The sequence below is a fragment of the Dendropsophus ebraccatus genome, chromosome 2 (assembly GCF_027789765.1).
Source record: "Dendropsophus ebraccatus isolate aDenEbr1 chromosome 2, aDenEbr1.pat, whole genome shotgun sequence".
Lineage (NCBI taxonomy): Eukaryota > Metazoa > Chordata > Amphibia > Anura > Hylidae > Dendropsophus > Dendropsophus ebraccatus.
Window position 1 is genome coordinate 177730247 of NC_091455.1, and position 23063 is coordinate 177753309.

At 45.6% G+C, this 23063-nt stretch overlaps 1 protein-coding gene across 3 annotated transcripts in view; it reads left to right on the forward strand.

Annotated features, from left to right (window-relative positions):
- HDAC9 (histone deacetylase 9) overlaps positions 1–23063 on the forward strand; it is a 385669-nt gene that overhangs the window by 258309 nt on the left and 104297 nt on the right. The window lies entirely within an intron of this gene.

Sequence of the window (23063 nt, forward strand, 5' to 3'; positions counted from 1 at the left end):
CCAATGGCCGACTAGCTCTGGCCAGGAGCAACCATGTGACCTCCCGCTTCCTCCTGACAAGTTAGTCTTCCCCCTGCTTCCAAGCAAGGAGGATGTGTGTCGTCCCTCTCCTGCCTCAGAGGAGTTGGGCTTCTTCTCTGCAGCCTCTTCACCATAAGAAGAGTGACTGATTCTGCTGCTGTATTCAAGTCTTCGGCTGTATCTGCCTGCTCAAGTGACCGGATTCTTCTCTCTCATCTGGGTGTCATTCCGTTATCTCTCCTCATCGCTGCAAGGATTCACAGCAAGTATTATTCTCAAGCTAATCCACCCAGCAACGCTATTCCTCTCATACTCCTACTCCCATCATCCGGCACGTATTCTCACAGCCTATGCAGCACCACTCCTGCCTTATTTGTCAAAGCCTGCTATATACCCGGTTGCATCCGGACAGAACTGTTGCTACTAGTTACCTTATCTATAATAAAACCGCTGTTACTGAACCCTGGCATTGGTGTCCACTAACTGGTGCCCTGACTAAGTGCAGCGAAGAATCGCATGCCCATCATCACCCGCAGATTCCTCAGACCGGCCCTACAGCTGTGCTGCCCTCAGGCCTATACCGTGACAAGTATAACCCCTGCAGCTGCCCCGGTCATTGCCCGCTCATAACACCAGCACTGCGGAAGTGGCCCCCAGGGGCCAGGGCATCGCATTTTTGGCGTCACGAACAGGATTCAGACTGTGTTGTGCCAACTGTCAGTGTCCCCAGAACTGTACTGCTAATCCCCCCAGAGACTTTGCTATTGCCGCGCTGCGGCCTGCTAAGGGGTCAAGTCAGCCGGTGACGCACTGTCTTCGCGCGCGCGCGCGCTCCGCCCCGGCCCTGCAGTATCCAAGCCTCTGTTGCAGGAGGGAAGGAGATTGTGCCCGGACCGCCGGAAGTGTTGATGCTGACTTCCGCCCTATTCCTCTCCGGTCCCGGACACCCTGCCTATCGGTGCCTGCTGTTCCCGCAAGCTCTCCTCGCCCCTACTTTCTTCCAGGCGCCTTACACCAGAACCCCTCGTCATGTCCACCGGCCATCACAGTGACTCTGACGGGTCCGGCAGTTCGCCGACGGCCCGAAGAAGGCTTCCCGCGGCTCCCGTTGCTATGGCTACCGCAGCGGTCCCATTCTTCATTGGGCCCAACAATCTTCCCAGTTACAAAGGAGAACCCCACACGTTGGCTGATTTCAAGGAAAAAATTTCCCGCACCCTTGAACTTGTCTCACTCTCTCCCACTCAGCAGGTGCAGTTGCTGCTAGGACAACTTGAGGGTCCCGCTGCCGAGGAAGTGCGGTCATGGCCAGCTACGGAGAAAGCTAATGTACAACAGATCCTGACCCGGCTGAGTAAAGAATTTGAGGTACAGTCACCCACGGAGGTCCGCCTTAAGTTTTATGACCGACGACAAAGGCCAGGTGAGACCCTCAGAGACTATGCACTAGCACTCCAATCTGCCTACCGGGCCCTGAGACAGGTTGATACCATAGACCCCTCGGCTGTGGAGAGTATGATCACTGACCGCTTCATAGAGGGGGTGGACTCTAGACTCATCCAGAGCCAACTGCGTATGCTAGCTGCCCAAAACCCTACAATGCCTTTCCTGGACTTCAAGACTCTGGCTCTGAGGGTGGTTGGCATTGACAATCCCTGTGCCGGCTGTACTCCAGGTTCAGATTGCCCGGATCCGGTGGGACCTATACCCCCACCTCCAGTGCCCACTATGGTTCCACCAGTTTCCGCTATACAAGCTGCCCAACAGTCTATCCCGGCTAATTCACCAGCGATCCCTGCTCTCCTTACGCAAGTGGTTGACTCTCTCTGCCAAGCCCTAAGGGGGCTACAAGGGGCCTATCCAACACCTCCACCACCACAGGACCCCTGCCCTGAGTATTCAGTTCCCGATCGGCCTCCTCCACCGAGACTTAGATCCCCTGAGCGCCCCTATTGCCGCCACTGTAGGCGACATGGACACTACCGCTCTCAGTGCTATCAGTTAAACGGGCTACCCCTGGGTCCGAGGGCCAACACCCAGGAGGTCGAGATCCAGGCCCGCAGGAAGCACAGTGGTTCTCAAGGTTCCTCTCACAATGCCCGCATGTGACTCTCTGGGTGGACGGAGTCCCCCTGGAGGCTCTGGTAGATACAGGTTCCCAGGTTACCACTATCCCGAGGCATGTGTTTGAAGAACATTGGGATCTGAGAACCCTAGGTCCAGTTGAGAAATACCGTCTGAAACTTATTGCTAGTAATGGTCGTCCTATTGTGCAACTAGGTTACTGGGAACCCACTGTCTGCATAGGGAAGCGGGAGCTAGCGCGTCAGGGTATCATTGTTACTGAGGCTCAGGGAGATAGTGGGACCGTGGTATTAGGCATGAATATTATCCGTCATGTATTCACTGAAGTGTTGGATGCCTTGAATGCCTCTATGTCTTGTGCTATGTCTCCTCAGTACAGGCAAGCCGTTCAGAAGACCATAAAGGTGCTCGCCGCTCAGCGGAAATTTGCCAATCCTCGAGGAGAAATCTGCCGTGTCCGCACTAGAGATGCTCGTCCGATCACCATCCCAGCTAACAGTGAGTTCCTCATCTGGTGCAGGGTCCGTCCAGGCCTCAACAATGCTGATTATGTGGCCCTTCTGGATGCTATTGAAATTGAGGGGCAACCTCTTGTCAGGGCCGCTAGAAGCCTGGTGACCGTCTCCAATGGTCAGGTCCCTGTCCGTCTGGTGAACCTTGGAGACTCCTCAGCTGACCTACCCAAGTTCACCACCGTGGCCATGTTATACCAACTCGATCCTGAGGACATCGTCTGTGAGGAGACCATCGCCTATCAGAGTTCCATCCGTGGCACTCAAAGGGACTCAAACAGGGCTCTCGCCCCTTGGTGGGATGAGCTCCATATTGGCGATGCCAATACCCCACTTGAATACCTCCACGGCATCCTCAAGGTGGCCAAAAGGTATCACGAGGCCTTCAGCAAACACTCCCTCGATTTCGGGAAGACCAACCTGGTCCAGCATCGGATCAACACTGGGGACCATTTGCCTATCAAAGAGAAACATCGGCCAATCCCTCCTGCCAGCTATCAGCAGGTCAAGAAACTGCTCAAGGAGATGAAAGACTCTAACGTTATCCAAGAAAGTCAGAGTCCGTGGGCTGCCCCTATTGTCCTCGTGAGGAAGAAAGACGGTAACATCCGGTTCTGCGTGGATTATAGGAAGATAAACACAATCACCCACAAGGATGCCTATCCTTTGCCCCGGATCGAAGAGTCTATTGCTGCTTTGGGGTCAGCCGCCTACTTCTCCACCTTGGACCTCACCAGTGGGTACTGGCAGGTGCCCATGGCACCCGAAGACCGTGAGAAGACGGCCTTCACCACCCCCATGGGACTATTCGAATTCACCAGCATGCCCTTCGGTCTGTGCAACGCCCCCGCTACCTTCCAGCGGTTGATGGAAAGGTGTCTCGGCCATCTCAACTTTCAGAGTGTCCTGCTCTACCTAGATGATGTGATTGTCTATTCACGTACCTACGAAGATCACGTCCATCATCTGGCTGAAGTGTTCCAGGTCCTAATCGATCACGGCCTGAAAATCAAGCCTTCCAAGTGCCACCTTCTCAAACCCCAAGTGAACTATCTGGGGCACGTTGTGAGTGCTGAGGGGATACGACCCGATCCAGAGAAGATCTCGGCTGTGGAACACTGGAATACCCCTAAGACCGTCAAGGAGGTGAGAAGCTTTCTGGGATTTGCCGGCTATTACCGCCGCTTCATTCCCCACTTTGCCCAAGTGGCCGAGCCCCTCAATGAGTTACTCCGGGGTTGCCCTCGAGAAAGCTACAACCGACGGCTCCCCGTCGAGTGGTCCGAACGGCAGGAGGTTGCCTTTCAAACCCTGAAACGCCTGTTGACTACGCCTCCTATCCTGGCCTACCCAGACTATAACCTTCCTTTCCGGCTCTACACGGACGCCAGCTTCCAAGGCCTGGGAGCTGTGCTGTCCCAGGTTCAAGATGGCCAAGAGAGAGTTGTAGCTTATGCCAGCCGGAGTCTTCGGGGCGCTGAAAAGAACGACAACAATTATAGCTCCTTCAAGTTGGAGTTACTAGCCCTAGTGTGGGCCGTCACTGAAAAGTTCAAGGACTACCTGGCTGCCACCCCTGTTACCATCTATACGGATAACAACCCGTTGGCGCATCTCAACACTGCTCGGCTGGGCGCCCTGGAGCAGCGGTGGGCTTCTCGACTGGCCAATTTCCAGTTTGAAATTAAGTACCGCAGTGGCAAGGCTAACGTCAATGCAGACCTCCTGTCCCGACTACCCAAGGGCGAAGAGGCCCCAGAGGACAGCGATTGGGAAGATGTAGAAATGCCTCCCTTCTACCAAAGGTTCGCTACCCAGAGTGCTATTGATGCAGCTAGGCCTGAAACGCCTTCGCCTCCACCTAGGGCCCCGCAAGACTTGGCCAGGTGGCAAACCATCCAGGAAGAGTCCCGCGTCCTGGGGGAGATCTATGACTACCTCTCTACTGGTCGGGTCCCCATGCGGATAAAGAGGCCCTATCCTGATGTCGAGCTAAGGCGACTCTGGAGGCAAAGAAAGAGGCTCTTCCTACAGAAGGGACTGATCCTGCGGAACTCTCTTGACCCGGTCTCCGGGGAGAGGTGTCACCAGATCCTCATTCCCCGACGAGACGCTAAGATGGTGCTAGATGCCTACCATGACCGGTCCGGTCATTTCGGGGTACACAAGACGGAGGCCACTATCCGACAGCGGTTCTACTGGATCGGGATGAGGGCTGACATCGAGAACTGGTGTGCTGAGTGCCCTGCCTGTAATATCTCCAAAGCTGGGGGAAGAGAAGTCAGGGCCCCTTTGCATCCAATCACCTCCCACCGGCCGAATCAGCTAGTCGCCCTGGACCATGTGAAGCTAGCCCCTACAAGATGCGGGTATACCTACGCCCTCACCATGGTTGACCACTACTCCAAGTGGGTAGTCGTGGTACCTGTCAGGGACTTGACCGCCAAGACCACTGCTCTTACTTTTTACAAGGAGTATGTAAAGCACTATGGGTGCCCAGAGTCTCTGCTGACGGACCGGGGTCCGGCCTTCGAGTCGCAACTTTTCCAGGAGCTGTGTGCCTACCATGAATGTAAGAAGCTCCGCACCACGGCCTATCACCCTCAAGGGAATGGTCTGTGTGAAAAAGTTAACCAGGTCTTTATCAACATGCTCCGAACGGCTTCAGTGACCAAGAGAGTAGAGTGGCCCCACTTGTTGGATGAACTAGTGGAGATCTATAACAATACCACTCATTGTTCCACTGGCTACTCCCCGTTCTACCTGATGTTCGGCCGCCAAGGCCAACTTCCTCAGGACCGTGCTCTTGGAGTCCAAGCTCCTGACACCTTCAACCCCCTACCTGAAACTGACTGGGTTCGGGAACATCAGAGGAGAATCCAGGATGCCCGGGAAATTGTTGACCGGAGGATGGGGGAGGCTCAGCAGCGCCAAGAGGATGCCTACAACCTAAGGGCGAATGCCACACCACTACAAGTGGGGGATAAAGTTTGGCTAAAGAAATATCATCGCTCTCACAAACTTGAAAGCCTTTGGGAGCCTGAGCCCTATGTCATCTCTTCTATCCCTTACCCAGAGACTGATGTGTATGAAGTCAAAAAGCCTGGGCTAGCCCCACAGACGGTGCACCGGAATAGGATAAAACGTTGCACTAAGGAGGACCTACAGGGCCTTACAGCACCGTGTCCGGTACCTGCATCCACGCCTCCGGCTCCCCCAGCAGCTCCAGCTAAACCTCTCTCTCTGGAAGAAATGTTCCAAGTTGAACCGTTCCTCATGGCCGTAGGCTATCCAGCGTTCCCTGTACCCGTTTCAGCGGTTTCTCCACTTCCAATTGTGCCTCCAGCGACTCCATCTCTACAACCAGACACTGGGGGTGATCTTCCACCGGTACCTGCACCAATCACTGTTGAAGAGGATCCTCCGCTGAGACGGTCTGAGCGCTCTACCAGAGGAATTCCTCCACTTCGCTACAGAGACCAGAGCCCTTAAACTGTTTTTGTTGTCTAACTGTTTTGTTCCAGTTCCTGCAACGTTCAAGGTTCGTGCCTGGTTCTCCTGACCAAGTTCCCTGTACTAACCAGCCATGAGCTGATGGACACTTACAATAACAAAAGGTTCTCTAGTGCCTGTCCCAGAGCCTTTTACATGGACGATGTCTAATTGCCTAAAAGAGACTCTACCTAACAGAGACACTTAATCCATTCCTTCTTAATGCACTTTCCTGTGATTGTGTGTTCCACACAGGGCATTATTGCACTTATTTCATTATTGCACTTTTTTCTACTATTGCATTCCAGTGTTATCGAAGTCTTTGTATTTCCTCCTCTGAGTAAGTACAAGGTTACATAGATTGCCTCAGAGTAGAGCGCCTCTTTTGTAAAACTGTATATTTTTCCAGTGTCTAAGTCAGATAGCTCCTCCTCTGAGTAAGAGAAGTCAGTTTACATATACCTCAGAGAAAGTCCAGTTTATGTAGGAGTGTATTTTCTCATCCAGTCTCAGTATTGTGTATTATTATCGTATCTATAGCTGGAAAGATTTAGTTGAGCCAGTTCGTATGCAGATTTTCCTCAGATTTTCATTCAGATTTCTCTCAGGTTTCATTCAGATTCATGTGAGCCAGTTCTCCTCAAGACCTTGCAGTATTTGTTGTCTTTTGTGTTTCCCTTCCTTTTTGTTTCCAGTATTTGTTCGCCTCTGTCTTGTCCCAACACAGTAGTTATCACACATAGTCATACCTAACCTTCACACTTGTCCATACATATCGCACCTTGGATACCTTTTCGTGTGTTTGGCCTGTGGAGTGCTTGTGTGTGTGATTGAGTGGTATGAAAGGGAGCTCCCCATGTATGTTTGCTTTTATTATTTTGTTCTTTTCTCTTCCAGGTATCCAAGACACTACTCAGACACGCCAAGGTAGTACACAGGTCTTCACAGTTCTCTTTTCCAGTAGGGTAACACATTTAACAGAAAACCTACTGTCTAACTGGCTGGAATATGGAGGGTCACCCGCCAGCAGTTAAGTTGTCCTGGCTTACACGTCAGATAGTTCACGCACTAGCTACCTGGTCGCCGGAGTACGTTAGGCACCCCTAGGTGAAGTCCTGCCACTAGGGTTTCTCATCCTCTCTCTCTTCTCACCTGTGCCTTGGGCGTGGGAAACACACACCTCATCACACTCACTCTCATCATTCATTCCTGTTGTTTGATTGTCCAGTCTATTCATGTTTGCTGCCTTCTAGATTCGCCGAGGTCGGCTCAAATTTGCTAGGGAGGTATGCAGTGTCCCAGAACATGCAGACTACTGCTCCTGTTATGGCCATTTCTCTTGCTGTGTCAATGCCTGTTCTGGTAAGTGTTTGCACTGCAACTGCTGCTGGTTTTCCCCTAGTATTCTCTGGTAATGTGCATTCTCATGTGTATTCTCATGTATTCCTGTGTATTATTGCATTGTACAGTGGTATGCAAGGCTGTCGATCACGTGACCTGTAACCATGGTTCCTCCAATGGCCGACTAGCTCTGGCCAGGAGCAACCATGTGACCTCCCGCTTCCTCCTGACAAGTTAGTCTTCCCCCTGCTTCCAAGCAAGGAGGATGTGTGTCGTCCCTCTCCTGCCTCAGAGGAGTTGGGCTTCTTCTCTGCAGCCTCTTCACCATAAGAAGAGTGACTGATTCTGCTGCTGTATTCAAGTCTTCGGCTGTATCTGCCTGCTCAAGTGACCGGATTCTTCTCTCTCATCTGGGTGTCATTCCGTTATCTCTCCTCATCGCTGCAAGGATTCACAGCAAGTATTATTCTCAAGCTAATCCACCCAGCAACGCTATTCCTCTCATACTCCTACTCCCATCATCCGGCACGTATTCTCACAGCCTATGCAGCACCACTCCTGCCTTATTTGTCAAAGCCTGCTATATACCCGGTTGCATCCGGACAGAACTGTTGCTACTAGTTACCTTATCTATAATAAAACCGCTGTTACTGAACCCTGGCATTGGTGTCCACTAACTGGTGCCCTGACTAAGTGCAGCGAAGAATCGCATGCCCATCATCACCCGCAGATTCCTCAGACCGGCCCTACAGCTGTGCTGCCCTCAGGCCTATACCGTGACAAGTATAACCCCTGCAGCTGCCCCGGTCATTGCCCGCTCATAACACCAGCACTGCGGAAGTGGCCCCCAGGGGCCAGGGCATCGCAGGGGAAATACCGCAGATACCGTCCTGGCAGAGTTGAGGTCGGTTAACCGACGCCAGTGACGGTATCGGTATTTTTGCGGTATACCGCCCAGCCCTAGTATATATATATATATATATATATATTATTTATTTATTTTTTTAAAACAATACGGCACAGTAAACACTCACAAAAAAAGCTATTTTATCTAATATGCAAATGAGCCATGCTCTGTTTCTTCTATGATATCCTAGTCCCAAACAGGGGCATTGCTAGCACTGGGCATCTGGAGTTTAAGACCCAGACTTCCACTCTCAACTACACCTACATTCTCTGGATGCAATTACATAGAAAGGCAAATGAAATAGCTGTCAGCTCCTTAGGGTCCATTTATACAGAAAGATTATCTGACAGATTATCTGCCAAAGATTTTAAACCAAAGCCAAAAACAGACTATAAACAGAGATCAGGTCTTAAAGGAAAGCCTGAGGTTTTTCCTCTTTTCAAATCCATTCCTGTCTTTGGTTTCAAATCTTTGACAGATAATCTGTCAGATAATCTTTCTGTGTAAATGGACCCTCATGGTCCGTTTACACAGGCAAATTTATCTGACAGATTTTGGAAGCCAAAGCCAGGAATGTATTTGAAAAAAGGAGAAAGCTCAGTCTTTCCTTTATGACCCGTTCCCTGTTTATGGTCTGTTCCTGGCTTTGGCTTAAAAAATCTGTCAGATAAATCTGCCTGTGTAAACGCACCATTATGCTAAGTTTACACGGAGCGATAATTCGCCCGATCGTACGATTAACGATTTTGAAGTAACAATTTTTTTTTTAGAACGATCAGCGTTTAGATGGAACGATATATCGTACAGAAAATTCGTTTTGCGATCCCTTAAGCCTATCTCACACATAGGTAAAATCAGTGAACGACTGTTTACACGGAACGATCGGCGAATTTTTTGCGAACAACAAACGACGATTTAAGAACATGTTAAAAGATCAAAATGAACGATTTTTCGATCGTTCGCCGCGTTTACACGTACGATTATCGTTCGAATTCGATCGTTATCGCGAAAATTCGCCCGACTCTTATAGGCAGCAGACACTTAAAGTTTGTGGCCTATGAGCTGCAGGGGCAGGATCCCCACATAAGCTGAACTAGCAGAAATCTGGCCTACCCAAAGAGCAATTGTAGCTTGTTTGCATTTTAGAAAAGAATTTTCCCCATACAAACACTGTGGTTTAACAGAGTAAGGGTCATATAATCTGCTAGATTGGCGCTTGCTTATAGAGCCTATTACACAACACAAGAATCGTGTGAGAAGGGCTTCACAGGCATCGTTATATAAAAAATAATAAAGTATTGTACTTACCTGTCCAGCCTCCCCTTGATGTTCTGCTGCCTTTTCGCTGCGTTATCCGGCTACCCCAGCCACTGTTGAAGCTTCTGAAGCCGTCTCCAAAGTGACAGGCCGCCCAGCCAATCACTGACGAGACATGACAGTACCATTTTAATAGCAGCTGGGGTGATTGGGGAACGTGAGGAAAAGACAGAAGGACAATGGGGAAGCATGGACATGTAAGTATAATGCATTACTATTGCATTAGTGGTCGTCGGCCAATGGTTTTTCAAAATATTAAAAGACAACAATCAGTCGATGATGGGCTCTTTGGCTGATGATTGTCTTTATTACACGGAATGTTATCTTCCTAAATTGGAACATAATCACTATGCGTAAAAGGGGCCTAAAAGTACCAGCACCAATAGCTAGGGAATGGCCTAGGGGAAAAAAAGAAATGTTCAACTTCTTGGAGCATCGGCTCCACGTGGAATATGAAGTTTTCTAAAGAGACCTTAGATCCTCCCTAAAAAAAAGTGTGTACTATGCTATATTGCATTATAATATTTTTCTTGAGTGGCAAGGACCTTGTTTTACCTGCAGAGGTAACAGAGGAAAATCCAGAACACATTTGAACTGATCAGGTTGTGTCTGTTCGTATAAACGTCATCCATCTCATATGGTAATATAGTTCTTGTTACAAAGCTACAAATGCCTGTACCATTCAACATTGTAGAAATACTAGTCCCAGGCGATCTGGTGGAAGACAAAATTACTCATGTTAGTCATAGTATAATTTCAGCTGAGATATTGCAGAATTCATGAACTTTCATGGTAATTTCTATGTAATTGAATCCTTGTAGTATATTATTTGCCCTTTAGTTTTAATATTTTTTTATACTGTTCGTGACTGTAACATAACTTAATGTGACAGATCTGTATGCTTAATACATGAGGGTGAGTATAGACAAGCATGCCTTGTATACATGTAAGAGATAACTTAGAGCATGGCTGCTATTAGCTCATAGTAACTGAGTGGGTGCAAGTATTTTTAGTGTCCCCACTTTTGCACACAGGCGTCTGGATAACTTCCTCTTATTTTTTGTGTATGATTTTGAGCACACGCAATCACTTCTGGTTTGTTCGTGTAGCATAACGTTTATTGTAGTATTCTTATTATAGCCTTGTCTAACTTCCCTATTTTCTTTAGTTCTGTTTCAACCTGAGAAGTGAAATACAATTGCAGATTTTCTTGGCCTTCAATTTACCGATTGTCAGAATAACAAATTACTTTGTATTAAACTCTGTTCACATTACAATTTCTCCTTTCCTGTTAACGTTCCTGGATTTTTGGTGACAGAAATATCATTATCTACATGGTTACTCTTAAAAAATACTGGAACCTGAACAAACACATGTCCCTATTATATGACAATGGGATACATCCAGATTCAATAAGATCCAATTTCTTATAAATCCATCATTATTATTATGGTTCCATAGTGTATAGAAGTCATGATACCAACATGAACAGGGCCTTTTAAAACACAAAAACATTTTGCTGACCACTGGGCCTTGTGTTGAAGACTTAGGCTGTTTGAAATAAACTTTAGTGGGTTGTCTCCAGAAACTAATAGTTATATCTGCACCTATTAGGGGAATGTAAGAGAGAGGAGTTTCCCACTATAGTAGTCTACTAAAGTACTGCCGAGTCCTGGTCTGCTGGACTCCATGTATTATAATGTTGGTCATTAAAGCAACTCTGTACCCACAATCTGCCCCCCCCCCCCCCAACCACTTGTACCTTTTGGACAAGCCAAAAAGACAGAAATGGCTGCACATCGCACCCATGGCTGACACGAAAGCTTATTCAGCTACATTTAAAACCAACATCAGAAGTTAGTATATAATTTGGCCAAACCATATTGCCTCATGTACCACGTGCAGGTCTTCTGATACACATGAGTCCCTAACCAAACATCATCACTGTGCCGGTCAGCGACCACAATCCCCGCAAAACGTGCGCAAGCAGAGAAGAGGGGCCACGGAATGGCCCTGCAACCCCATTGTCACAGGACCAGACCCAAAAGGGCACCCCAAACCCCGCAGGCGCCACCGGCGGAAAAAGTGGACGCCAAGCAACACAAGTGTGAACAAGCTCTTACCTCTCTCCATTCCTCTGCAGGTAGAATGGGAGAACTTGTACCTTTAGGATAGATGCCTTTAAGCCAAGATCTGTCCTGGGGTCCGTTCGGCAGGTGATGCTGTTATTTTCTTAAAAACAACTTTTAAACTTGCAGCCCTGTGTCAGATTGACGTGGCCTAGAGTGTCTGTGCCCTAGGACTGCAACGCCTCTTCGTCCCTTCTCCCGCCCTCTTCACCATAAGGAATGCCCCAGGCAGGATTTCTCCTATTCATCACCTGTGTGAACACTGCACATGTACTGGATTGTTCAGGCACATGTGCAGTGTTCAGTCAGATGATGAATAGGAGAAATGCTGCCCAGGGGAGTTCCTAATGGGAAAGAGGGCAAGGAGGAGGGGCGGAGGGGTGTCGCAATCCTTGGGCATAGACACTCTAGGCTGTGCCAATTTGACACAGGGCTGCAAGTTTAAAAGTTGTTTTTTTTAGAGCAATAACTGCATCACCTGCCGAATGGACCCAAGGACAGATCTTGGATTAAAAGCAGCTATCCACAGGTACAAGCGGTTTGGGGAGGCAGATTGTGGGTACAGAGTCGCTTTAAGTGGCAACATTTTCCCTTAATCTGGCAAAGCTAATACTGGTAAAACAGCAGATGAGCAGGGGTTTCTGAGCTGCCTTGATCAGCTGATAGCCGGGATGCCTTTTGTTTTTGATGGGATTGTCTTCTTGAGACAGCTCTATTTAAAGGAATGATCATACCCCTTACTCACTACCTAGTGTTGAGCAAGCATGCTTTATTGAGCACCCCGGTGCTTGATCAAGCACTTTGCTCAACCAAGCTCCTTGTGGTGCTCTGGTTACTGCAAAACTCATTAGAACTCCGGCAGTATGCCGTCAGTTTAAAACCTTTTTTTTTTTGTTCCAAATTTTTGTATATTTCGTCCCTTGACGAGATATGTAAACAAAATATATACAAAAACTAGAACGAAAATATTCAATAGGTTACTACAAGACACGTTAGAACTACAGCGGCGGTATGCTGGCAATTGACAGCATACTCAAGCATTAAAAAATGCTTGACTCAAGTAACAAACTCATGAGCATTTTAGTGCTCACCCAAGACTACTCACTACATATACGCAAACATAACAAGGACACTTTAATATGTAGTGGATTCAGCTAAAATGTCCTGTACAGATAGATTGGTTCCATAGTTGGCTGCATTACCATTTTATTCTAAGCTCTATGGGCACTGTATGGACTACTCTATGAAGTACTGTTGTATTTAAAGCAATTCACAGGAACTTTAAAGGTAAAGGGATTATCTGGGGAAAACAAAAATTTGAGTGTGGGTGGTGTAAAAACAATAAACATGCAATACTCACCTCCTTCGTTCCCCACAGCTGCCATACAGACACCTCTAGTGCTCTGCTGGTCTTCCGGATTCTGTGTTGTTCTCACTGCACATTCAGCCAATCAGTGAACACAGTGACATCCTGCTTCAGTCAACGATTGGCTGAGTAGACAGGTCCTGTTGGGTAGGGACAACACATAACCCTTATGCTGCATTTACACGGAACGATTATTGTTCAAATTTGCACGATAACAATCGAATTTGAACGATAATCATACGTGTAAACGCAGCGAACGATCAAACGACAAGCGAGAAATTGTTCATTTTGATCTTACAACATGTTCTTAAATCGCCGTTCGCAAAAAATTTGCAGATCGTTCCGTGTAAACAGTCGTTCACCGATTTAACCTATGTGCGAGATAGGCTTAAGCGATCGCAAAACGTTAGCAAAACGATTTTTCCGTACGATATATCGTTCCGTCTAAACGCTGATCGTTATTAAAAAAAATTGTTACTTTGAAATCGCTCATCGTACGATCGGGCGAATTATCGCTATGTGTAAACCCAGCATTGGGGCCAGTTCTCGCGCCATCATCATTCAGCCCCATCAATAGCAGCATGAGTTCTGGCATGCGCCACAGTTATAACATTTTAAGACATCGAACCAGTATTTTTTAAAATCTATCTTTAGCTAATATTATCTTTATATAGTCCTAAATACAGCTGAAAATGGATTTTCTCCCATTCATCAGCTGATTTAGTGTGGGTTTTCCCTGATTTCTGGGATGAAGACATTGTTATACTATAATGAAATGCCTTCTGCTAACCTTCCGCTCGACAAGAGAGGACAGTCACCCTTTGTTCGGCCTTGTGCTTACTCATGCTCATCCTGTTCTTTGCAATCATCATTTTTTATAAATAAAAAGATTATTTGAAGGCACAGGATCCTCTGATACAATGAGATGTCAGTTCCTTTTATTCCACAGTATTCTGCATTTTGTATGAACTATGTTTAATAATGGAAGATTATTCTATGGTTACATAATGGAGTGTGATGCTATGGTTGCATTTCTATTATTTTGCTGTCATCCGAGTTTTCTGTTAAGATTGGTTCAGTTACGTCATAATAAAACTTTTTATATGTATATGAACAAATATGCAATGTGGAATGTAAGGTACTGCAACAGAGAGTCAATAAACTAAATAGGTAGCTTAGAAATTCTCACATATCGCTATCTAGAAACCCAGTGAAAGATCGACATAGAGGCCAGATGTTCCTGGATCAGCAGTACAGCCAGCAGCCTGAGGGGAAATGGATACTTTGAGGGAGATTTATCAAACATGGGGTAAAGTGAAACTGGCTCAGTTGCCCCTAGCAACCAATCAGATTCCACCTTTCATTTTCCAAAGAGTCTGTGAGGAATGAAAAGTGGAATCTGATTGGTTGCTAGGGGCAACTGAGCCAGTTTCACTTTACACCATGTTTGATATATCTCCGCCTATACCTTTCTGCATTTTGATGGTGGCAGAAAAGTGGAAAAGCGGCACTATGCCAGGGGACCTGCGGTGTTAGTAGACAGCTATGTAAACCTCTGTTGAGAGTGTATGATACTTAAAGGGAAACAATCAGCACATTTGTGCTGTTTGGGCTCCCAGAACGGCTGCATGCACCTCGCAACCAGCTCTCCGGGGGAGTCGGGGGATCTGGGCTCAGTGGGCTTCATGTGTAGTAAAATGCTTTATAATCCCAAGCGTGAGGCAGGGGGAGAGCCGTGAACTAGGCATCTGGGCTGTGACTAGTCACAGCTCTCTGTGAGGTGATTGACAGATGAGGAAGCCATTTGCTGTACACCGGAGAGCTGGCTGCAAGGTGCAAGCAGCCGTTCTGGGAGACCAGTTGGTTTCCTTTAATATACAAGAGCCAGGCTTTCTATCATTTGCTTAGAATACTTGTATTGGTTTTCTGTCTCAGGACGTGGGTCGCTTTACCCTACATTTACCAGACCATAGGTTAAAACTCCACCAAAACCCCATTTTGTTGACTATTGGGTCATTTTACAAAAAAGTTCAATTTAAGTGACCTACTGTATATTGATTTTCCCCAACCACAGTGAGCAGTAAGTAAGACTGTGAAGAATTCAGCTCTTCACTTGGTCTTCTGTCTTGTACAGTACCATAGCTGAAAAAAGACTAAATTCAGGAGATCAAGGCAATCTTGTACAGTATATGGACGTCTTTCATCTTAGCGTCAAAACACGTCTGTCTATTATTAACGACATCATCATGACCATTATTTGTGGCCGTCATTACCAATAATTGCCCGTCATTTGGTGCTAAAATTTTACCACTGTGGGAATATAGCCCACGGCTATTTTCACACAATGTGGGGGAGATTTATCAAACATGGTGTAAAGTGAAACTGGCTTAGTTGCCCCTAGCAACCAATCAGATTCCACCTCTCATTTCCCAAAGAGTCTGTGAGGAATGAAAGGTGGAATCTGATTGGTGGCTAGGGGCAGCTGAGCCAGTTTTACTTTACACCATGTTTGATAAATCTCCCCCTGTATGTTTTGTATAAATCATGGCCGTTGTTGCAATTTGTAACAACGGCCTTGATTTACACAAAACATACATTTTATTGTGAATGAATGCAATTTCGGCCGGAACGTATACACATAGTATACGCTCCGACCATGATTCCATCCGGCTGCACGAAAAATGTACATGTCAGTTTTCTTCGGCTGCTATTCATTGAAAATCGGCCGCAGAGAACCTGTCAGTATCTCCACATGATACGCATACTGTGACCTTATCAATTGTATCTATCTATACCCTACGAGACCGGGATATTGGAAATATGTCCATGAATCCAGATTTACATGGTAGGACATCATCCCGCTGGTCGTAAATTCTTGGTACAGTGAGTACAGTATGCAGTATAAATGATATCCTGGCACATACAGTTTCACATAATGGTGGACTAACAATGCCAAATATTGTGTTATACGTTGTAAATACTTACTGACTTTCACCTTATGTGGCCCCTGATGACGTAACCGACACTGGTACTGAAACGTGTTGGAAAAGGTGGTGTGTTAGCATCCTGTATGTGGTCATAACTATATTGAATATGGTCGTATGACTACTGGGAGCACTTTTTCTCAGAGTGGTGTATAGACACCCTATGATAGCCTGGAGCAGGCAGTGGTAACTGTTGTTGTGTTGGAATAGTGGAATATACCTCTGTGGAGAATGGACAGAGTGTTCCGAGATGACAAATACAGATTGACCAATAACCCCTCTCCTAGGCCCAAGACTTCTTTTGGAGATTGTTGTAAATTATTGTAAATATTTAGTTTGATTACATATTTTAATGCATATCCAATAAAATTGTCATTTTTTAAGCTCATCCTTTATTATTTCATATAATACACCCTATAGTCTATAATGGGGTCTTCTAGGGTTTCTGGCAAATCATCTAGCATTTTAGTAGCCTAGGCTACGTTCACACATCATAAAAGACCAGCCGCTCCATGACCCGGCTGGGTCACGGAATGGCCAATCTCTAAAAAGATCGCCCCGGCCGGTACTGCAGTTCTGATGTGGGCGCATCCGTGCACGCCCGAATCAGAACTCTCAACTGCACACTATGGAGCGTACGGCCGGAGCCGCTCGCTCCATAGTGTGCACTGAAAGAGTTTTCTGCGGCCGCTATTCACTATGCGTATATGCTCCGGCCGGGATTCTATAGAAGACTAGGCAACCTATCTTTCCGTAAAAAGTATGGCCGTTGTTGCCAATTGCATCAACGGCCGTACTTTTACGAAAAGATACGTTGTGTAAACATAGCCCAAATCAGTATTGCATGCGCCATCATCTGTCCAGGATTCTGGAAGAGTCTCCTAATGGAATTTCCAATGTAGATGTGAACATGGCCTTCTTAGGAAATGTTTACACAACTTTACGCACCGTTTTCTGCCTCAAAAACCACATGGTGCTACCCTTAAAACCCTGCTCCCATTAGTTTCAATGAGAGATAGAGCCATACAGAAAAGAAATGACAGCTATGATTGAAGTCAATGAGAGCTTCAGGGCTAGCCCCAGGCACTCTCCGCGGTGCAGCATTGCACATAGGCGCAGATTATGCCTGAATGCAAATGAACTTACTATGAATGTGATATCAGAACATAAAATACACTCAAAGGACATATACCTAGGTGGCAGTGCGTATGTCAGCTCTGGCTAATGCCATAAGTAACATAAGTGTAGCGTCAGCAATATAATGCTATCATGACGTCTTGCTGGATATATTGTTCATAGAATATTGGCAGGACATAGTCGTGTGTATGTACGGAAACAAAAACGCCAACATACTCCATAACAAATATAATCTTACAATAAAAAGCCATGGCTGCCACTCCTCCCTCATTACGCTCCCCAGAAATTCATTAATAATGCATCGCTAACTACTGTTCCACAATGGTTTGACATTTTACAAACACTAAAAAAAAAAAGAACATGGATGCAACAAATCAATATTGTTGGCTAAATGGAAAACGACAAATTCTTTTCATGGAAAGCTTGTTAAAGATTATTCTTAAATAAATTAAAGCGTAAGCAGCTTATGTCTATGGATATCTTTAGCAAGCTGGCTCCCCTGGGTCAGCTATTCTTAGACAATTATTTTCATCTCATGCCATTGCACGTCTAAGATTAGTCTCTTAGGTATTATCATGCCATCCAAGCTACCTCCTAATATAACTGTACACCGGAATGGCTATTTATAGCGGGCAGCCATTCTGTCATATTTGGTTTATTTGTGGTAGCTAGGAAGAAAACCACAAATTCCTGCCTGCGACCAAAACAACTCCGATAAGATGCTTGGAGGGGGCATAATAAGGGATAAATGTATGCATGGAATAACAGGAATGCTTTCTGTTCTCACAAGCCGAGCCGGAGATGCAAGCTCTGGGGCAATTGTGACTCGTCTTCTATGGGATCCACCTTGTCACCCAGGATACAAATACTTGGGTGACATTAACGAGAGACGACAACTAGATTCTATTTATAGGTGATTTGTTTCAGAATAATCTGTGCCCAGCGCTAGGAGATCACTCAGACGCAAATAGCTAAGAGGAAAGTGTTTATCATTGTCATTTATTGCATTAGTTGGAACCTTTAATAGGCTTGATTGCTACTAAAAGCACTAAATGCATATGAAACCCAGCCAGATATTATGTAAGATGGCATTTAATAGGAATTCTTCTCACGTCCGGATGCAGACTGCATCAACCAGTTCTGCCTGCTGCTGAATTAATGTGCAACTTATAAAGTACATATGGTCAGGCTTGAAACAGCAGTGAACTGTTATAACATTGCGATGAAATCAATGGTCTGCTGTACATCTAATATAGAGCAGAAATTATAGGAGACCTGGTGCCAACACCATTTCTTCTTCTTCTCTTTAATAAATAAACATATATATATATATATATATATATATATATATATATATGTATATAGGTCAGTGAAGGCAGCAAATAAAATGTCAGTTCTTAAAACTAATGGGTGGAATTTATCATTTGCGACTTTTTCATCTCCCTTTTTTTACAAGCTTGCACTATTTCCTATAGGTTTCAATTGTGCGGAATGTTGTCTCATGCTGGATGATGAATGTGTGCAGTTTACTCAATGCACTTTTTGACATGTGGTTTGTATGCCTTCTAGTAAGTAGGAGTTGCAAAAAAATGTTGCGATTAAAAAACAAACAAACCTCAAAACACTGCTTTTATAACTAGATGGAGGAGGTGCAAAAGTTAAAGCGAACGTACCATCGGGTACATTTGCTTTAACATGACCCACGGATAGATCGGCATTTTTTGAACCGCCGCCAAGTTCCCGTGTACGGTGCTGTTCTATCCACGGGTACTGGGCTGGGGCTGAAGCACTGGAAGCAGGCCGGGCCCCTCTATGATGTCGCTCCGTTAGAATCAATGGAGCCACGTCATAGAGGGGTGGAGGATTCCTCCCACTGGGGATGGCCCGGTTCCCCTCCCGTGCTTCACCCCCAGCGAGGTACCTGTACCAATCTATCTGCGGGTGATGTTAAAGCGAATGTACCTGATGGTACATTCGCTTTAAGTACATCGCTTTGGATTTTTTGCATGAATGGATCGGCACCAGTGCAGGGATGCTGGTGGCGCGGCCCTTTTTTTAACACATGGAGGAGGGGAAATCGTCACATGGGAGCCAAAGGGCCCACCTCCAGTGCTTCATGCCGGGCTGGTACTCAGGAACATACTGGCGCCGTGCATGGGAACTGCGCACTGATCTATTCATGTAAAAAACCCAAAGTGATGTACCTGATGGTACATTTGCTTTAACAAAATTAGACAGATAAAAAAAACTGTCATACAAGCCTCAATATATTTTCCCGAGTGTGATGGAAGGAAGAAAAATTTGCAATAGTAATACTGAATGGCTAGATAACTAAGTCAGATGAGGTGCCCCATTAGGCAAAGGTTAGTGCCTACACAAAATGGTCCAAGGAAGGACAGTCAGTTAGCCTGTTAGAGGGTCATGGGTGTCCCAGGCTCAGTTATGCACATGGGGAGGATGATTACCTTACCTGATCCTACATAAGAGGGCCATATTACACAGCCCGATGAGTGGGGTAAGTAAGCACTGGTCTGCTAGATCGGCCTTCACCTACACAGTCTTTTAGATGACTCAATGATTGTGTTGCAAGGGCTGCATGGACATTGTTAGTGATGTCTGCGCAGCCCTTTAAAGGGGTACTTGATATATAGAAAATAATAAAGAAGCTGTGCTTACCTGTCCATGCTCCCCCAATGTCCTCCTGCCTTGCCTCTGTGTTCCGGATGACCACAGCTGCCATTTCTGGTTGTTGTCTTTACTATATAGAGCGATATTTGCTCAATTTGACCTGACTAGACAGAAAAATTAATTTGTTTAATAGGACCTTTACTGTTAAACAATTTGAGGCATAGTACCCCGGCGCACTATTGGAATAAGTAGAGCTGTACAGTATGATACTTTGGTCAAAGTTGTGTTTAGAAATCTTCCGTTTTTAGAACATTAAAAAGTTACTTTGACCCCTACCAGTTAAATAACTATTTTTGCATACCCCCCCCCCCGCCCCTTTTCCTCACCACCCCTTCATGGCAACAGTATTCTCTAATGCCAGTGTCTGGAAGTTGCATCTTGCAAAAATTGCAACAGGACTGGTTGGAGGGATTTGAAGGGTTCATTTGTTTTATTTTGGCCTTCACATTCCCTGGTTCTCAATCACATTACAGTATGTATCTATGAAATGTGCTGGAAAAATATCTCTGATTCATAAAGACTCTTCCTCCCAATTTACTGGACTTGAAAGGTCTCCCGCTAACACTTTTGTACTAAACACCACATGACTCCTTCAGTGGTCTTGTGGCATTTTAGGCTACGTGAGGGGGACCTAGAGAATATTGGACAGATTGGAGAGACATTTATGCAAGCAAGAGATACGACTGGCATACACCATGGAAAAGGGCCGAATCTGCCCCCTCTCCATGGCTTACGCCAAAGAAGCATCTTGTTTTACACCCCACCCCCCACATGGTGTTAATTTTATGTTATATAGCTCTAACAGGCATCTTCTCCACCTTCCAGCAGCCCATGATTCCCCTATTTTTACCTAATAGATCTTTGCAGATGTCCACAAACGTACTTACAGAATGAATAAAGAGTAGAGAGGAGGGGGATGCGGCTGCAGTTTTTCTCTCTTTGTAAAGGTTCCCATACACCTTATACTTTAGTCAGTCAAACCCAGTCCGTAGTATAAAGTGTATAGAAGGGGGTTGAGCATTATAGAAAATCATTTGTACAACGGCCATTATTATAAAATAACAGCCATTATTTGAAGTCAAACGGACAAAAACAAAAAAAAAAAAGGTTGGTGGTGTGGGAATATATAAGGTATACTGTACCATATATGTTTACAGCAGATTTGTAATGATACTTGCACATTTGCTTTAAAGCATAAAACCAGTATGACCTCTCCAAGCAGGCGGAGCAAGTGTTAAGTCTTTGTACTTACGCTTCAGCTTTAATCATGTTTATTAATTATAGGATAATATGTAGATAATAATAACTTAAGCAAATTGTTCACTACTTGCTAAAAATATTTTACCAAGATGATTCAGAGACATTTTAAAAATAAAGTTGTTATTCTCAACATGCACCATCATTAGGCACAAAGCCCAAAACTAATTATTGCTTTTGTGTTACCGGAATATTAATAGAAACATGGGAGTCACGTCAACAGAATTAATTAGGAAAAATAATATTGAAATCATCAGCAAGAATAAAGATTTCCAAATGGTTAATTTCCGTTTATCTTTCAGTCAAGTTTGAAACAATTCAAGACTGTATTCAGAGTTTTAATTGGACTATGAAAATAGATTAATGGAAACAAATTGTTTTGTCGCTGTAAGGGCCAGCCAACTGTGGACGTGCCACTTGTTCCATGAAGCCCGTATACCCGTACATGCTCTAACAATGTCCTCTACAACAGAAAAGTAGTTCTTAGAAGTCCCTATTCATGTATAAAAAGGGAGGGGGTTCTATAATAAGGGGCAAACAGACCCCGGTGCCAGTTTTTCCCTTGAAAATCGAATGCTAAGCATATACTTTAAAGGGATAGTCAGGGGAAAATTTATACTTAACAATGCTGCCGGGGCTACGGGGGACATGTCAGTAATGTATATTTCCCGGGCCGTCCGCTCTCTGCCGCTGTCAGCGTTTTCATACCATTCAATGACGTTCCACTCTCACAGAAAATGTCCATTCAGCATAGAGTCTAGCCATTTGCTATGGGAGCGGGAAATCAATGACATCACCGGATGATATGAAAACACTGACGGCTGAAGAGAGCAAATGGGGGGAGGGAGAAATCGGTGGTAGGGGGGTGTGGGGCCATGGTAAGGTGTGACAAGGTGTGCCTCTTCTTGAGCCTGATTAATCATGACTGTCATAGTGACAATCTACAAAGCTCCTTTTGGCACTACAACTGTGCAGAGCAGCTGATCAGCCAAGGTGGCGGTGTCAGCACCTAAATGATCAGCAATTGATGGCCCATAATAAACAAAAAATAGAAGTGTGTCAGCTCACATATTGGCTAGAACCCCGAGACAAATCTCAAGCAGGAATTGAATGACATGATGTGTGTGTGAGTCGTCTGTCCCTATGTTCCCGTGTGGAACTTTTAATCTTTGTAATGGAATAGAGTTTCAAGGTTTTATCAATTATTCTTTATGTGCTGGACCCACACTCTTCGGTTCTTAATTGATGGTCCATACTGTAAATCGGCCAGCACTGGATTTTTCCTGGAAAACCCCTTTAAAATGAATCTGTACTGGCATGTAGCCTCCCTCAAACTGCTGGTTCCGCATTGTACAGGTCCTCACACCGTGTCTGGTAGGGGGTTGGCCTTTCTCCCGGTGATGGTATTTTTGGAGAAAAAATTGTTTTATTTGTGCTGCACAGTGAGCAGGGAGTCAATGTGGCGTGGCCTAGACCATCTGTGCCCTAGACATGGAGCGCTTCTCTCCCCATATCGATCCAGCCCATGGGTGTGCTGAAAATGAAGAGAGGCAGGGGGAGAAGCTAGGGCACGGATGCTCTGGGCCAGGCCACATTGACTCCGTGCTGTACTGCACAAATAAAACTACTTTTTCTCCAGAATACTGGCATCGGGAGAAAGTCCAACCCCCGAACCAGAGGACCGCAATACTGGCGGTTTTAGGGATGGTTACATGTCGGTACAGATTCACTTAAAAGGGGTTGTCCCACAAAGATAGAATAGGTCTAAACTGACGCATTATGTGAAATAAATCAGTTTTCAAATTTTCATGTATTTCTGAAAATGTA